Genomic DNA, 18,220 nt, shown 5'->3' with positions numbered 1-18,220 from the left:
AGTGGTTTCCTATGTTGTTTCTTGGTAATTCACTGTGAAACTCTGAAAATACCGTGTTTTCAAAGAGACCTAGCTTAGAAATTATATCAGGCAAAGCATCATTCTTTGAAACAGGAGAGAACATCACAATTTCTAGCAATTATAACAGAAGTTATTGCTTTCTCTTCCCTGTCCGTGCGGTGATGGCATTCATTGTGGGAGATAGTGACGGGTGGCATTCCCATTGAAGGCACAATCAGAGATAGGGATGTCTCGACATATCTTGTTTTCCGTGCAGAGTAACGCATGTACTACTGAAAGTACAGATGTAGCTCTTTGAACTGAAGATATTAGATGCTATCTGGTTCTCATGTATGTCTTTCTAAATGTTGTTGTTGCACTTATTGTTAACTCATAAAGACTGTGTTCCGAAGGAGGCCAGCAACAGTTTTCAACCAGATGAAATTCTAACCACCATATACAGATAATCAAACGATTTCAACAGATGGAATTATGCCCTTGCTGTGCCGTTGTTGTTCTGCTTCATTGTATGCTTCAGTGAGCTTTCGAGTTGATACAGTAGACTAAAGAGCAAACACTGGTTTCAAGAACGCTGGAGTCTTTTGGGTAGTGTGCTTCACCTGACACACCAAAGGATCTATAAGTGACTTCACCGTTCCCAGTGGTTTCCTATGTTGTTTCTTGGTAATTCACTGTGAAACTCTGAAAATACCGTGTTTTCAAAGAGACCTAGCTTAGAAATTATATCAGGCAAAGCATCATTCTTTGAAACAGGAGAGAACATCACAATTTCTAGCAATTGTAACAGAAGTTATTGCTTTCTCTTCCCTGTCCGTGCGGTGATGGCATTCATTGTGGGAGATAGTGACCGCTGGCATTGCCATTGAAGGCAGAATCAGAGATAGCGATGTCTGGACATATCTTGTTTACCGTGTAGAGTAACGCATGTACTACTGAAAGTACAGATGTAGCTCTTTGAACTGAAGATATGAGATGCTATCTGGTTCTCTTGTATGTCTTTCTAAAAGTTGTTGTTGCACTTATTGTTAACTCATAAAGACTGTGTTCCGAAGGAGGCCAGCAAGTTATCAACCAGATGAAATTCTAACCACCATATACAGATAATCAAACGATTTCAACAGATGGAATTATGCCCTTGCTGTGCCGTTGTTGTTCTGCTTCATTGTATGCTTCAGTGAGCTTTCGAGTTGATACAGTAGACTAAAGAGCAAACACTGGTTTCAAGAACGCTGGAGTCTTTTGGGTAGTGTGCTTCACCTGACACACCAAAGGATCTATATGTGACTTCACCGTTCCCAGTGGTTTCCTACGTTGTTTCTTGGTAATTCACTGTGAAACTCTGAAAATACCGTGTTTTCAAAGAGACCTAGCTTAGAAATTATATCAGGCAAAGCATCATTCTTTGAAACAGGAGAGAACATCACAATTTCTAGCAATTATAAGAGAAGTTATTGCTTTCTCTTCCCTTTCCGTTCGGTGATAGCATTCATTGTGGGAGATAGTTTCCGGTGGCATTGCCATTGAAGGCAGAATCAGAGATAGCGATGTCTCGACATATCTTGTTTTCCATGCAGAGTAACGCATGTACTACTGAAAGTACAGATGTAGCTCTTTGAACTGAAGATATTAGATGCTATCTGGTTCTCATGTATGTCTTTCTAAAAGTTGTTGTTGCACTTATTGTTAACTCATAAAGACTGTGTTCCAAAGGAGGCCAGCAACAGTTTTCAACCAGATGAAATTCTAACCGCCATATACAGATAATCAAACGATTTCAACAGATGGAATTATGCCCTTGCTGTGCCGTTGTTGTTCTGCTTCATTGTATGCTTCAGTGAGCTTTCGAGTTGATACAGTAGACTAAAGAGCAAACACTGGTTTCAAGAACGCTGGAGTCTTTGGGGTAGTGTGTTTCACCTGACACACCAAAGGATCTATATGTGACTTCACCGTTCCCAGTGGTTTCCTATGTTGTTTCTTGGTAATTCACTGTGAAACTCTGAAAATACCGTGTTTTCAAAGAGACCTAGCTTAGAAATTATATCAGGCAAAGCATCATTCTTTGAAACAGGAGAGAACATCACAATTTCTAGCAATTATAACAGAAGTTATTGCTTTCTCTTCCCTGTCCGTGCGGTGATGGCATTCATTGTGGGAGATAGTGACCCGTGGCATTGCCATTGAAGGCACAATCAGAGATAGCGATGTCTCGACATATCTTGTATTCCGTGCAGAGTAACGCATGTACTACTGAAAGTACAGATGTAGCTCTTTGAACTGAAGATATTAGATGCTATCTGGTTCTCATGTATGTCTTTCTAAAAGTTGTTGTTGCACTTATTGTTAACTCATAAAGACTGTGTTCCGAAGGAGGCCAGCAACAGTTTTCAACCAGATGAAATTCTAACCACCATATACAGATAATCAAACGATTTCAACAGATGGAATTATGCCCTTGCTGTGCCGTTGTTGTTCTGCTTCATTGTGTGCTTCAGTGAGCTTTCGAGTTGATACAGTAGACTAAAGAGCAAACACTGGTTTCAAGAACGCTGGAGTCTTTTGGGTAGTGTGTTTCACCTGACACACCAAAGGACCTATATGTGACTTCACCGTTCCCAGTGCTTTCCTATGTTGTTTCTTGGTAATTCACTGTGAAACTCTGAAAATACCGTGTTTTCAAAGAGACCTAGCTTAGAAATTATATCAGGCAAAGCATCATTCTTTGAAACAGGAGAGAACATCACAATTTCTAGCAATTATAACAGAAGTTATTGCTTTCTCTTCCCTGTCCGTGCGGTGATGGCATTCATTGTGGGAGATAGTGACCCGTGGCATTGCCATTGAAGGCACAATCAGAGATAGCGATGTCTCGACATATCTTGTTTTCCGTGCAGAGTAACGCATGTACTACTGAAAGTACAGATGTAGCTCTTTGAACTGAAGATATTAGATGCTATCTGGTTCTCATGTATGTCTTTCTAAAAGTTGTTGTTGCACTTATTGTTAACTCATAAAGACTGTGTTCCGAAGGAGGCCAGCAACAGTTTTCAACCAGATGAAATTCTAACCACCATATACAGATAATCAAACGATTTCAACAGATGGAATTATGCCCTTGCTGTGCCGTTGTTGTTCTGCTTCATTGTATGCTTCAGTGAGCTTTCGAGTTGATACAGTAGACTAAAGAGCAAACACTGGTTTCAAGAACGCTGGAGTCTTTTGGGTAGTGTGCTTCACCTGACACACCAAAGGATCTATATGTGACTTCACCGTTCCCAGTGGTTTCCTACGTTGTTTCTTGGTAATTCACTGAGAAACTCTGAAAATACCGTGTTTTCAAAGAGACCTAGCTTAGAAATTATATCAGGCAAAGCATCATTCTTTGAAACAGGAGAGAACATCACAATTTCTAGCAATTATAAGAGAAGTTATTGCTTTCTCTTCCCTTTCCGTTCGGTGATAGCATTCATTGTGGGAGATAGTTTCCGGTGGCATTGCCATTGAAGGCAGAATCAGAGATAGCGATGTCTGGACATATCTTGTTTTCCATGCAGAGTAACGTATGTACTACTGAAAGTACAGATGTAGCTCTTTGAACTGAAGATATGAGATGCTATCTGGTTCTCATGTATGTCTTTCTAAAAGTTGTTGTTGCACTTATTGTTAACTCATAAAGACTGTGTTCCGAAGGAGGCCAGCAACAGTTTTCAACCAGATGAAATTCTAACCACCATATACAGATAATCAAACGATTTCAACAGATGGAATTATGCCCTTGCTGTGCCGTTGTTGTTCTGCTTCATTGTATGCTTCAGTGAGCTTTCGAGTTGATACAGTAGACTAAAGAGCAAACACTGGTTTAAAGAACGCTGGAGTCTTTGGGGTAGTGTGTTTCACCTGACACACCAAAGGATCTATATGTGACTTCACCATTCCCAGTGGTTTCCTATGTTGTTTCTTGGTAATTCACTGTGAAACTCTGAAAATACCGTGTTTTCAAAGAGACCTAGCTTAGAAATTATATCAGGCAAAGCATCATTCTTTGAAACAGGAGAGAACATCACAATTTCTAGCAATTATAACAGAAGTTATTGCTTTCTCTTCCCTGTCCGTGCGGTGATGGCATTCATTGTGGGAGATAGTGACCCGTGGCATTGCCATTGAAGGCAGAATCAGAGATAGCGATGTCTCGACATATCTTGTTTTCCGTGCAGAGTAACGCATGTACTACTGAAAGTACAGATGTAGCTCTTTGAACTGAAGATATTAGATGCTATCTGGTTCTCATGTATGTCTTTCTAAAAGTTGTTGTTGCACTTATTGTTAACTCATAAAGACTGTGTTCCGAAGGAGGCCAGCAACAGTTTTCAACCAGATGAAATTCTAACCACCATATACAGATAATCAAACGATTTCAACAGATGGAATTATGCCCTTGCTGTGCCGTTGTTGTTCTGCTTCATTGTGTGCTTCAGTGAGCTTTCGAGTTGATACAGTAGACTAAAGAGCAAACACTGGTTTCAAGAACGCTGGAGTCTTTTGGGTAGTGTGCTTCACCTGACACACCAAAGGACCTATATGTGACTTCACCGTTCCCAGTGGTTTCCTATGTTGTTTCTTGGTAATTCACTGTGAAACTCTGAAAATACCGTGTTTTCAAAGAGACCTAGCTTAGAAATTATATCAGGCAAAGCATCATTCTTTGAAACAGGAGAGAACATCACAATTTCTAGCAATTATAACAGAAGTTATTGCTTTCTCTTCCCTGTCCGTGCGGTGATGGCATTCATTGTGGGAGATAGTGACCCGTGGCATTGCCATTGAAGGCACAATCAGAGATAGGGATGTCTCGACATATCTTGTTTTCCGTGCAGAGTAACGCATGTACTACTGAAAGTACAGATGTAGCTCTTTGAACTGAAGATATTAGATGCTATCTGGTTCTCATGTATGTCTTTCTAAATGTTGTTGTTGCACTTATTGTTAACTCATAAAGACTGTGTTCCGAAGGAGGCCAGCAACAGTTTTCAACCAGATGAAATTCTAACCACCATATACAGATAATCAAACGATTTCAACAGATGGAATTATGCCCTTGCTGTGCCGTTGTTGTTCTGCTTCATTGTATGCTTCAGTGAGCTTTCGAGTTGATACAGTAGACTAAAGAGCAAACACTGGTTTCAAGAACGCTGGAGTCTTTTGGGTAGTGTGCTTCACCTGACACACCAAAGGATCTATAAGTGACTTCACCGTTCCCAGTGGTTTCCTATGTTGTTTCTTGGTAATTCACTGTGAAACTCTGAAAATACCGTGTTTTCAAAGAGACCTAGCTTAGAAATTATATCAGGCAAAGCATCATTCTTTGAAACAGGAGAGAACATCACAATTTCTAGCAATTATAACAGAAGTTATTGCTTTCTCTTCCCTGTCCGTGCGGTGATGGCATTCATTGTGGGAGATAGTGACCGCTGGCATTGCCATTGAAGGCAGAATCAGAGATAGCGATGTCTGGACATATCTTGTTTACCGTGTAGAATAACGCATGTACTACTGAAAGTACAGATGTAGCTCTTTGAACTGAAGATATGAGATGCTATCTGGTTCTCTTGTATGTCTTTCTGAAAGTTGTTGTTGCACTTATTGTTAACTCATAAAGACTGTGTTCCGAAGGAGGCCAGCAAGTTTTCAACCAGATGAAATTCTAACCACCATATACAGATAATCAAACGATTTCAACAGATGGAATTATGCCCTTGCTGTGCCGTTGTTGTTCTGCTTCATTGTATGCTTCAGTGAGCTTTCGAGTTGATACAGTAGACTAAAGAGCAAACACTGGTTTCAAGAACGCTGGAGTCTTTTGGGTAGTGTGCTTCACCTGACACACCAAAGGATCTATATGTGACTTCACCGTTCCCAGTGGTTTCCTACGTTGTTTCTTGGTAATTCACTGTGAAACTCTGAAAATACCGTGTTTTCAAAGAGACCTAGCTTAGAAATTATATCAGGCAAAGCATCATTCTTTGAAACAGGAGAGAACATCACAATTTCTAGCAATTATAAGAGAAGTTATTGCTTTCTCTTCCCTTTCCGTTCGGTGATAGCATTCATTGTGGGAGATAGTTTCCGGTGGCATTGCCATTGAAGGCAGAATCAGAGATAGCGATGTCTCGACATATCTTGTTTTCCATGCAGAGTAACGCATGTACTACTGAAAGTACAGATGTAGCTCTTTGAACTGAAGATATTAGATGCTATCTGGTTCTCATGTATGTCTTTCTAAAAGTTGTTGTTGCACTTATTGTTAACTCATAAAGACTGTGTTCCAAAGGAGGCCAGCAACAGTTTTCAACCAGATGAAATTCTAACCGCCATATACAGATAATCAAACGATTTCAACAGATGGAATTATGCCCTTGCTGTGCCGTTGTTGTTCTGCTTCATTGTATGCTTCAGTGAGCTTTCGAGTTGATACAGTAGACTAAAGAGCAAACACTGGTTTCAAGAACGCTGGAGTCTTTTGGGTAGTGTGTTTCACCTGACACACCAAAGGATCTATATGTGACTTCACCGTTCCCAGTGATTTCCTATGTTGTTTCTTGGTAATTCACTGTGAAACTCTGAAAATACCGTGTTTTCAAAGAGACCTAGCTTAGAAATTATATCAGGCAAAGGATCATTCTTTGAAACAGGAGAGAACATCACAATTTCTAGCAATTATAACAGAAGTTATTGCTTTCTCTTCCCTGTCCGTGCGGTGATGGTATTCATTGTGGGAGATAGTGACCGGTGGCATTGCGATTGAAGGCAGAATCAGAGATAGCGATGTCTGGACATATCTTGTTTTCCATGCAGAGTAACGTATGTACTACTGAAAGTACAGATGTAGCTCTTTGAACTGAAGATATGAGATGCTATCTGGTTCTCATGTATGTCTTTCTAAAAGTTGTTGTTGCACTTATTGTTAACTCATAAAGACTGTGTTCCGAAGGAGGCCAGCAACAGTTTTCAACCAGATGAAATTCTAACCACCATATACAGATAATCAAACGATTTCAACAGATGGAATTATGCCCTTGCTGTGCCGTTGTTGTTCTGCTTCATTGTATGCTTCAGTGAGCTTTCGAGTTGATACAGTAGACTAAAGAGCAAACACTGGTTTCAAGAACGCTGGAGTCTTTTGGGTAGTGTGCTTCACCTGACACACCAAAGGATCTATATGTGACTTCACCGTTCCCAGTGGATTCCTACGTTGTTTCTTGGTAATTCACTGTGAAACTCTGAAAATACCGTGTTTTGAAAGAGACCTAGCTTAGAAATTATATCAGGCAAAGCATCATTCTTTGAAACAGGAGAGAACATCACAATTTCTAGCAATTATAACAGAAGTTATTGCTTTCTCTTCCCTTTCCGTTCGGTGATAGCATTCATTGTGGGAGATAGTGACCGGTGGCATTGCCATTGAAGGCAGAATCAGAGATAGCGATGTCTCGACATATCTTGTTTTCCGTGCAGAGTAACGCATGTACTACTGAAAGTACAGATGTAGCTCTTTGAACTGAAGATATTAGATGCTATCTGGTTCTCATGTATGTCTTTCTAAAAGTTGTTGTTGCACTTATTGTTAACTCATAAAGACTGTGTTCCGAAGGAGGCCAGCAACAGTTTTCAACCAGATGAAATTCTAACCACCATATACAGATAATCAAACGATTTCAACAGATGGAATTATGCCCTTGCTGTGCCGTTGTTGTTCTGCTTCATTGTGTGCTTCAGTGAGCTTTCGAGTTGATACAGTAGACTAAAGAGCAAACACTGGTTTCAAGAACGCTGGAGTCTTTTGGGTAGTGTGCTTCACCTGACACACCAAAGGACCTATATGTGACTTCACCGTTCCCAGTGGTTTCCTATGTTGTTTCTTGGTAATTCACTGTGAAACTCTGAAAATACCGTGTTTTCAAAGAGACCTAGCTTAGAAATTATATCAGGCAAAGCATCATTCTTTGAAACAGGAGAGAACATCACAATTTCTAGCAATTATAACAGAAGTTATTGCTTTCTCTTCCCTGTCCGTGCGGTGATGGCATTCATTGTGGGAGATAGTGACGGGTGGCATTCCCATTGAAGGCACAATCAGAGATAGGGATGTCTCGACATATCTTGTTTTCCGTGCAGAGTAACGCATGTACTACTGAAAGTACAGATGTAGCTCTTTGAACTGAAGATATTAGATGCTATCTGGTTCTCATGTATGTCTTTCTAAATGTTGTTGTTGCACTTATTGTTAACTCATAAAGACTGTGTTCCGAAGGAGGCCAGCAACAGTTTTCAACCAGATGAAATTCTAACCACCATATACAGATAATCAAACGATTTCAACAGATGGAATTATGCCCTTGCTGTGCCGTTGTTGTTCTGCTTCATTGTATGCTTCAGTGAGCTTTCGAGTTGATACAGTAGACTAAAGAGCAAACACTGGTTTCAAGAACGCTGGAGTCTTTTGGGTAGTGTGCTTCACCTGACACACCAAAGGATCTATAAGTGACTTCACCGTTCCCAGTGGTTTCCTATGTTGTTTCTTGGTAATTCACTGTGAAACTCTGAAAATACCGTGTTTTCAAAGAGACCTAGCTTAGAAATTATATCAGGCAAAGCATCATTCTTTGAAACAGGAGAGAACATCACAATTTCTAGCAATTGTAACAGAAGTTATTGCTTTCTCTTCCCTGTCCGTGCGGTGATGGCATTCATTGTGGGAGATAGTGACCGCTGGCATTGCCATTGAAGGCAGAATCAGATAGCGATGTCTGGACATATCTTGTTTACCGTGTAGAGTAACGCATGTACTACTGAAAGTACAGATGTAGCTCTTTGAACTGAAGATATGAGATGCTATCTGGTTCTCTTGTATGTCTTTCTAAAAGTTGTTGTTGCACTTATTGTTAACTCATAAAGACTGTGTTCCGAAGGAGGCCAGCAAGTTATCAACCAGATGAAATTCTAACCACCATATACAGATAATCAAACGATTTCAACAGATGGAATTATGCCCTTGCTGTGCCGTTGTTGTTCTGCTTCATTGTATGCTTCAGTGAGCTTTCGAGTTGATACAGTAGACTAAAGAGCAAACACTGGTTTCAAGAACGCTGGAGTCTTTTGGGTAGTGTGCTTCACCTGACACACCAAAGGATCTATATGTGACTTCACCGTTCCCAGTGGTTTCCTACGTTGTTTCTTGGTAATTCACTGTGAAACTCTGAAAATACCGTGTTTTCAAAGAGACCTAGCTTAGAAATTATATCAGGCAAAGCATCATTCTTTGAAACAGGAGAGAACATCACAATTTCTAGCAATTATAAGAGAAGTTATTGCTTTCTCTTCCCTTTCCGTTCGGTGATAGCATTCATTGTGGGAGATAGTTTCCGGTGGCATTGCCATTGAAGGCAGAATCAGAGATAGCGATGTCTCGACATATCTTGTTTTCCATGCAGAGTAACGCATGTACTACTGAAAGTACAGATGTAGCTCTTTGAACTGAAGATATTAGATGCTATCTGGTTCTCATGTATGTCTTTCTAAAAGTTGTTGTTGCACTTATTGTTAACTCATAAAGACTGTGTTCCAAAGGAGGCCAGCAACAGTTTTCAACCAGATGAAATTCTAACCGCCATATACAGATAATCAAACGATTTCAACAGATGGAATTATGCCCTTGCTGTGCCGTTGTTGTTCTGCTTCATTGTATGCTTCAGTGAGCTTTCGAGTTGATACAGTAGACTAAAGAGCAAACACTGGTTTCAAGAACGCTGGAGTCTTTTGGGTAGTGTGTTTCACCTGACACACCAAAGGATCTATATGTGACTTCACCGTTCCCAGTGGTTTCCTATGTTGTTTCTTGGTAATTCACTGTGAAACTCTGAAAATACCGTGTTTTCAAAGAGACCTAGCTTAGAAATTATATCAGGCAAAGGATCATTCTTTGAAACAGGAGAGAACATCACAATTTCTAGCAATTATAACAGAAGTTATTGCTTTCTCTTCCCTTTCCGTTCGGTGATAGCATTCATTGTGGGAGATAGTGACCGGTGGCATTGCCATTGAAGGCAGAATCAGAGATAGCGATGTCTCGACATATCTTGTTTTCCGTGCAGAGTAACGCATGTACTACTGAAAGTACAGATGTAGCTCTTTGAACTGAAGATATTAGATGCTATCTGGTTCTCATGTATGTCTTTCTAAAAGTTGTTGTTGCACTTATTGTTAACTCATAAAGACTGTGTTCCGAAGGAGGCCAGCAACAGTTTTCAACCAGATGAAATTCTAACCACCATATACAAATAATCAAACGATTTCAACAGATGGAATTATGCCCTTGCTGTGCCGTTGTTGTTCTGCTTCATTGTATACTTCAGTGAGATTTAGAGTTGATACAGTAGACTAAAGAGCAAACACTGGTTTCAAGAACGCTGGAATCTTTTGGGTAGTGTGTTTCACCTGACACACCAAAGGATCTATATGTGACTTCACCGTTCCCAGTGGTTTCCTATGTTGTTTCTTGGTCATTCACTGTGAAACTCTGAAAATACCGTGTTTTCAAAGAGACCTAGCTTAGAAATTATATCAGGCAAAGCATCATTCTTTGAAACAGGAGAGAACATCACAATTTCTAGCAATTATAACAGAAGTTATTGCTTTCTCTTCCCTGTCCGTGCGGTGATGGCATTCATTGTGGGAGATAGTGACCCGTGGCATTGCCATTGAAGGCAGAATCAGAGATAGCGATGTCTCGACATATCTTGTTTTCCGTGCAGAGTAACGCATGTACTACTGAAAGTACAGATGTAGCTCTTTGAACTGAAGATATTAGATGCTATCTGGTTCTCATGTATGTCTTTCTAAAAGTTGTTGTTGCACTTATTGTTAACTCATAAAGACTGTGTTCCGAAGGAGGCCAGCAACAGTTTTCAACCAGATGAAATTCTAACCACCATATACAGATAATCAAACGATTTCAACAGATGGAATTATGCCCTTGCTGTGCCGTTGTTGTTCTGCTTCATTGTGTGCTTCAGTGAGCTTTCGAGTTGATACAGTAGACTAAAGAGCAAACACTGGTTTCAAGAACGCTGGAGTCTTTTGGGTAGTGTGCTTCACCTGACACACCAAAGGACCTATATGTGACTTCACCGTTCCCAGTGGTTTCCTATGTTGTTTCTTGGTAATTCACTGTGAAACTCTGAAAATACCGTGTTTTCAAAGAGACCTAGCTTAGAAATTATATCAGGCAAAGCATCATTCTTTGAAACAGGAGAGAACATCACAATTTCTAGCAATTATAACAGAAGTTATTGCTTTCTCTTCCCTGTCCGTGCGGTGATGGCATTCATTGTGGGAGATAGTGACCCGTGGCATTGCCATTGAAGGCACAATCAGAGATAGGGATGTCTCGACATATCTTGTTTTCCGTGCAGAGTAACGCATGTACTACTGAAAGTACAGATGTAGCTCTTTGAACTGAAGATATTAGATGCTATCTGGTTCTCATGTATGTCTTTCTAAATGTTGTTGTTGCACTTATTGTTAACTCATAAAGACTGTGTTCCGAAGGAGGCCAGCAACAGTTTTCAACCAGATGAAATTCTAACCACCATATACAGATAATCAAACGATTTCAACAGATGGAATTATGCCCTTGCTGTGCCGTTGTTGTTCTGCTTCATTGTATGCTTCAGTGAGCTTTCGAGTTGATACAGTAGACTAAAGAGCAAACACTGGTTTCAAGAACGCTGGAGTCTTTTGGGTAGTGTGCTTCACCTGACACACCAAAGGATCTATAAGTGACTTCACCGTTCCCAGTGGTTTCCTATGTTTTTTCTTGGTAATTCACTGTGAAACTCTGAAAATACCGTGTTTTCAAAGAGACCTAGCTTAGAAATTATATCAGGCAAAGCATCATTCTTTGAAACAGGAGAGAACATCACAATTTCTAGCAATTGTAACAGAAGTTATTGCTTTCTCTTCCCTGTCCGTGCGGTGATGGCATTCATTGTGGGAGATAGTGACCGCTGGCATTGCCATTGAAGGCAGAATCAGAGATAGCGATGTCTGGACATATCTTGTTTACCGTGTAGAGTAACGCATGTACTACTGAAAGTACAGATGTAGCTCTTTGAACTGAAGATATGAGATGCTATCTGGTTCTCTTGTATGTCTTTCTAAAAGTTGTTGTTGCACTTATTGTTAACTCATAAAGACTGTGTTCCGAAGGAGGCCAGCAAGTTTTCAACCAGATGAAATTCTAACCACCATATACAGATAATCAAACGATTTCAACAGATGGAATTATGCCCTTGCTGTGCCGTTGTTGTTCTGCTTCATTGTATGCTTCAGTGAGCTTTCGAGTTGATACAGTAGACTAAAGAGCAAACACTGGTTTCAAGAACGCTGGAGTCTTTTGGGTAGTGTGCTTCACCTGACACACCAAAGGATCTATATGTGACTTCACCGTTCCCAGTGGTTTCCTACGTTGTTTCTTGGTAATTCACTGTGAAACTCTGAAAATACCGTGTTTTCAAAGAGACCTAGCTTAGAAATTATATCAGGCAAAGCATCATTCTTTGAAACAGGAGAGAACATCACAATTTCTAGCAATTATAAGAGAAGTTATTGCTTTCTCTTCCCTTTCCGTTCGGTGATAGCATTCATTGTGGGAGATAGTTTCCGGTGGCATTGCCATTGAAGGCAGAATCAGAGATAGCGATGTCTCGACATATCTTGTTTTCCATGCAGAGTAACGCATGTACTACTGAAAGTACAGATGTAGCTCTTTGAACTGAAGATATTAGATGCTATCTGGTTCTCATGTATGTCTTTCTAAAAGTTGTTGTTGCACTTATTGTTAACTCATAAAGACTGTGTTCCAAAGGAGGCCAGCAACAGTTTTCAACCAGATGAAATTCTAACCGCCATATACAGATAATCAAACGATTTCAACAGATGGAATTATGCCCTTGCTGTGCCGTTGTTGTTCTGCTTCATTGTATGCTTCAGTGAGCTTTCGAGTTGATACAGTAGACTAAAGAGCAAACACTGGTTTCAAGAACGCTGGAGTCTTTTGGGTAGTGTGTTTCACCTGACACACCAAAGGATCTATATGTGACTTCACCGTTCCCAGTGGTTTCCTATGTTGTTTCTTGGTAATTCACTGTGAAACTCTGAAAATACCGTGTTTTCAAAGAGACCCAGCTTAGAATTTATATCAGGCAAAGCATCATTCTTTGAAACAGGAGAGAACATCACAATTTCTAGCAATTATAACAGAAGTTATTGCTTTCTCTTCCCTGTCCGTGCGGTGATGGCATTCATTGTGGGAGATAGTGACCGGTGGCATTGCCATTGAAGGCAGAATCAGAGATAGCGATGTCTGGACATATCTTGTTTTCCGTGCAGAGTAACGCATGTTCTACTGAAAGTACAGATGTAGCTCTTTGAACTGAAGATATTAGATGCTATCTGGTTCTCATGTATGTCTTTCTAAAAGTTGTTGTTGCACTTATTGTTAACTCATAAAGACTGTGTTCCGAAGGAGGCCAGCAACAGTTTTCAACCAGATGAAATTCTAACCACCATATACAGATAATCAAACGATTTCAACAGATGGAATTATGCCCTTGCTGTGCCGTTGTTGTTCTGCTTCATTGTATGCTTCAGTGAGCTTTCGAGTTGATACAGTAGACTAAAGAGCAAACACTGGTTTCAAGAACGCTGGAGTCTTTTGGGTAGTGTGTTTCACCTGACACACCAAAGGATCTATATGTGACTTCACCGTTCCCAGTGGTTTCCTATGTTGTTTCTTGGTAATTCACTGTGAAACTCTGAAAATACCGTGTTTTCAAAGAGACCTAGCTTAGAAATTATATCAGGCAAAGCACCATTCTTTGAAACAGGAGAGAACATCAAAATTTCTAGCAATTATAACAGAAGTTATTGCTTTCTCTTCCCTGTCCGTGCGGTGATGGCATTCATTGTGGGAGATAGTAACCGGTGGCATTGCCTTGAAGGCAGAATCAGAGATAGCGATGTCTCGACATATCTTGTTTTCCGTGCAGAGTAACGCATGTACTACTGAAAGTACAGATGTAGCTCTTTGAACTGAAGATATTAGATGCTATCTGGTTCTCATGTATGTCTTTCTAAAAGTTGTTGTTGCACTTATTGTTAACTCATAAAGACTGTGTTCCGAAGGAGTCCAGCAACAGTTTTCAACCAGATGAAATTCTAACCACCATATACAGATAATCAAACGATTTCAACAGATGGAATTATGCCCTTGCTGTGCCGTTGTTGTACTGCTTCATTGTGTGCTTCAGTGAGCTTTCGAGTTGATACAGTAGACTAAAGAGCAAACACTGGTTTCAAGAACGCTGGAGTCTTTTGGGTAGTGTGCTTCACCTGACACACCAAAGGACCTATATGTGACTTCACCGTTCCCAGTGGTTTCCTATGTTGTTTCTTGGTAATTCACTGTGAAACTCTGAAAATACCGTGTTTTCAAAGAGACCTAGCTTAGAAATTATATGAGGCAAAGCATCATTCTTTGAAACAGGAGAGAACATCACAATTTCTAGCAATTATAACAGAAGTTATTGCTTTTTCTTCCCTGTCTGTGTGGTGATGGCATTCATTGTGGGAGATAGTGACCGCTGGCATTGCCTTTGAAGGCAGAATCAGAGATAGCGATGTCTGGACATATCTTGTTTACCATGCAGAGTAACGCATGTACTACTGAAAGTACAGATGTAGCTCTTTGAACTGAAGATATTAGATGCTATCTGGTTCTCATGTATGTCTTTCTAAAAGTTGTTGTTGCACTTATTGTTAACTCATAAAGACTGTGTTCCGAAGGAGGCCAGCAACAGTTTTCAACCAGATGAAATTCTAACCACCATATACAGATAATCAAACGATTTCAACAGATGGAATTATGCCCTTGCTGTGCCGTTGTTGTTCTGCTTCATTGTATGCTTCAGTGAGCTTTCGAGTTGATGCAGTAGACTAAAGAGCAAACACTGGTTTCAAGAACGCTGGAGTCTTTTGGGTAGTGTGCTTCACCTGACACACCAAAGGATCTATAAGTGACTTCACCGTTCCCAGTGGTTTCCTATGTTGTTTCTTGGTAATTCACTGTGAAACTCTGAAAATACCGTGTTTTCAAAGAGACATAGCTTAGAAATTATATCAGGCAAAGCATCATTCTTTGAAACAGGAGAGAACATCACAATTTCTAGCAATTATAACAGAAGTTATTGCTTTCTCTTCCCTGTCCGTGCGGTGATGGCATTCATTGTGGGAGATAGTGACCGCTGGCATTGCCATTGAAGGCACAATCAGAGATAGCGATGTCTCGACATATCTTGTTTTCCGTGCAGAGTAACGCATGTACTACTGAAAGTACAGATGTAGCTCTTTGAACTGAAGATATTAGATGCTATCTGGTTCTCATGTATGTCTTTCTAAAAGTTGTTGTTGCACTTATTGTTAACTCATAAAGACTGTGTTCCGAAGGAGGCCAGCAACAGTTTTCAACCAGATGAAATTCTAACCACCATATACAGATAATCAAACGATTTCAACAGATGGAATTATGCCCTTGCTGTGCCGTTGTTGTTCTGCTTCATTGTATGCTTCAGTGAGCTTTCGAGTTGATACAGTAGACTAAAGAGCAAACACTGGTTTCAAGAACGCTGGAGTCTTTTGGGTAGTGTGCTTCACCTGACACACCAAAGGATCTATATGTGACTTCACCGTTCCCAGTGGTTTCCTATGTTGTTTCTTGGTAATTCACTGTGAAACTCTGAAAATACCGTGTTTTCAAAGAGACCTAGCTTAGAAATTATATCAGGCAAAGCACCATTCTTTGAAACAGGAGAGAACATCACAATTTCTAGCAATTATAACAGAAGTTATTGCTTTCTCTTCCCTGTCCGTGCGGTGATGGCATTCATTGTGGGAGATAGTGACCGGTGGCATTGCCTTGAAGGCAGAATCAGAGATAGCGATGTCTCGACATATCTTGTTTTCCATGCAGAGTAACGCATGTACTACTGAAAGTACAGATGTAGCTCTTTGAACTGAAGATATTAGATGCTATCTGGTTCTCATGTATGTCTTTCTAAAAGTTGTTGTTGCACTTATTGTTAACTCATAAAGACTGTGTTCCAAAGGAGGCCAGCAACAGTTTTCAACCAGATGAAATTCTAACCGCCATATACAGATAATCAAACGATTTCAACAGATGGAATTATGCCCTTGCTGTGCCGTTGTTGTTCTGCTTCATTGTATGCTTCAGTGAGCTTTCGAGTTGATACAGTAGACTAAAGAGCAAACACTGGTTTCAAGAACGCTGGAGTCTTTTGGGTAGTGTGTTTCACCTGACACACCAAAGGATCTATATGTGACTTCACCGTTCCCAGTGGTTTCCTATGTTGTTTCTTGGTTATTCACTGTGAAACTTTGAAAATACCGTGTTTTCAAAGAGACCTAGCTTAGAAATTATATCAGGCAAAGGATCATTCTTTGAAACAGGAGAGAACATCACAATTTCTAGCAATTATAACAGAAGTTATTGCTTTCTCTTCCCTGTCCGTGCGGTGATGGTATTCATTGTGGGAGATAGTGACCGGTGGCATTGCGATTGAAGGCAGAATCAGAGATAGCGATGTCTGGACATATCTTGTTTTCCATGCAGAGTAACGTATGTACTACTGAAAGTACAGATGTAGCTCTTTGAACTGAAAATATGAGATGCTATCTGGTTCTCATGTATGTCTTTCTAAAAGTTGTTGTTGCACTTATTGTTAACTCATAAAGACTGTGTTCCGAAGGAGGCCAGCAACAGTTTTCAACCAGATGAAATTCTAACCACCATATACAGATAATCAAACGATTTCAACAGATGGAATTATGCCCTTGCTGTGCCGTTGTTGTTCTGCTTCATTGTATGCTTCAGTGAGCTTTCGAGTTGATACAGTAGACTAAAGAGCAAACACTGGTTTCAAGAACGCTGGAGTCTTTTGGGTAGTGTGCTTCACCTGACACACCAAAGGATCTATATGTGACTTCACCGTTCCCAGTGGTTTCCTACGTTGTTTCTTGGTAATTCACTGTGAAACTCTGAAAATACCGTGTTTTCAAAGAGACCTAGCTTAGAAATTATATCAGGCAAAGCATCATTCTTTGAAACAGGAGAGAACATCACAATTTCTAGCAATTATAACAGAAGTTATTGCTTTCTCTTCCCTTTCCGTTCGGTGATAGCAATCATTGTGGGAGATAGTGACCGGTGGCATTGCCATTGAAGGCAGAATCAGAGATAGCGATGTCTCGACATATCTTGTTTTCCGTGCAGAGTAACGCATGTACTACTGAAAGTATAGATGTAGCTCTTTGAACTGAAGATATTAGATGCTATCTGGTTCTCATGTATGTCTTTCTAAAAGTTGTTGTTGCACTTATTGTTAACTCATAAAGACTGTGTTCCGAAGGAGGCCAGCAACAGTTTTCAACCAGATGAAATTCTAACCGCCATATACAGATAATCAAACGATTTCAACAGATGGAATTATGCCCTTGCTGTGCCGTTGTTGTTCTGCTTCATTGTATACTTCAGTGAGATTTAGAGTTGATACAGTAGACTAAAGAGCAAACACTGGTTTCAAGAACGCTGGAGTCTTTTGGGTAGTGTGTTTCACCTGACACACCAAAGGATCTATATGTGACTTCACCGTTCCCAGTGGTTTCCTATGTTGTTTCTTGGTAATTCACTGTGAAACTCTGAAAATACCGTGTTTTCAAAGAGACCTAGCTTAGAATTTATATCAGGCAAAGCATCATTCTTTGAAACAGGAGAGAACATCACAATTTCTAGCAATTATAACAGAAGTTATTGCTTTCTCTTCCCTGTCCGTGCGGTGATGGCATTCATTGTGGGAGATAGTGACCGGTGGCATTGCCATTGAAGGCAGAATCAGAGATAGCGATGTCTGGACATATCTTGTTTTCCGTGCAGAGTAACGCATGTTCTACTGAAAGTACAGATGTAGCTCTTTGAACTGAAGATATTAGATGCTATCTGGTTCTCATGTATGTCTTTCTAAAAGTTGTTGTTGCACTTATTGTTAACTCATAAAGACTGTGTTCCGAA

The sequence above is a fragment of the Furipterus horrens genome, unplaced genomic scaffold, assembly GCF_987537825.1.
Source record: "Furipterus horrens unplaced genomic scaffold, mFurHor1.1.pri manual_scaffold_18, whole genome shotgun sequence".
Taxonomy (NCBI): domain Eukaryota; kingdom Metazoa; phylum Chordata; class Mammalia; order Chiroptera; family Furipteridae; genus Furipterus; species Furipterus horrens.
This window is presented reverse-complemented; position numbering follows the sequence as displayed.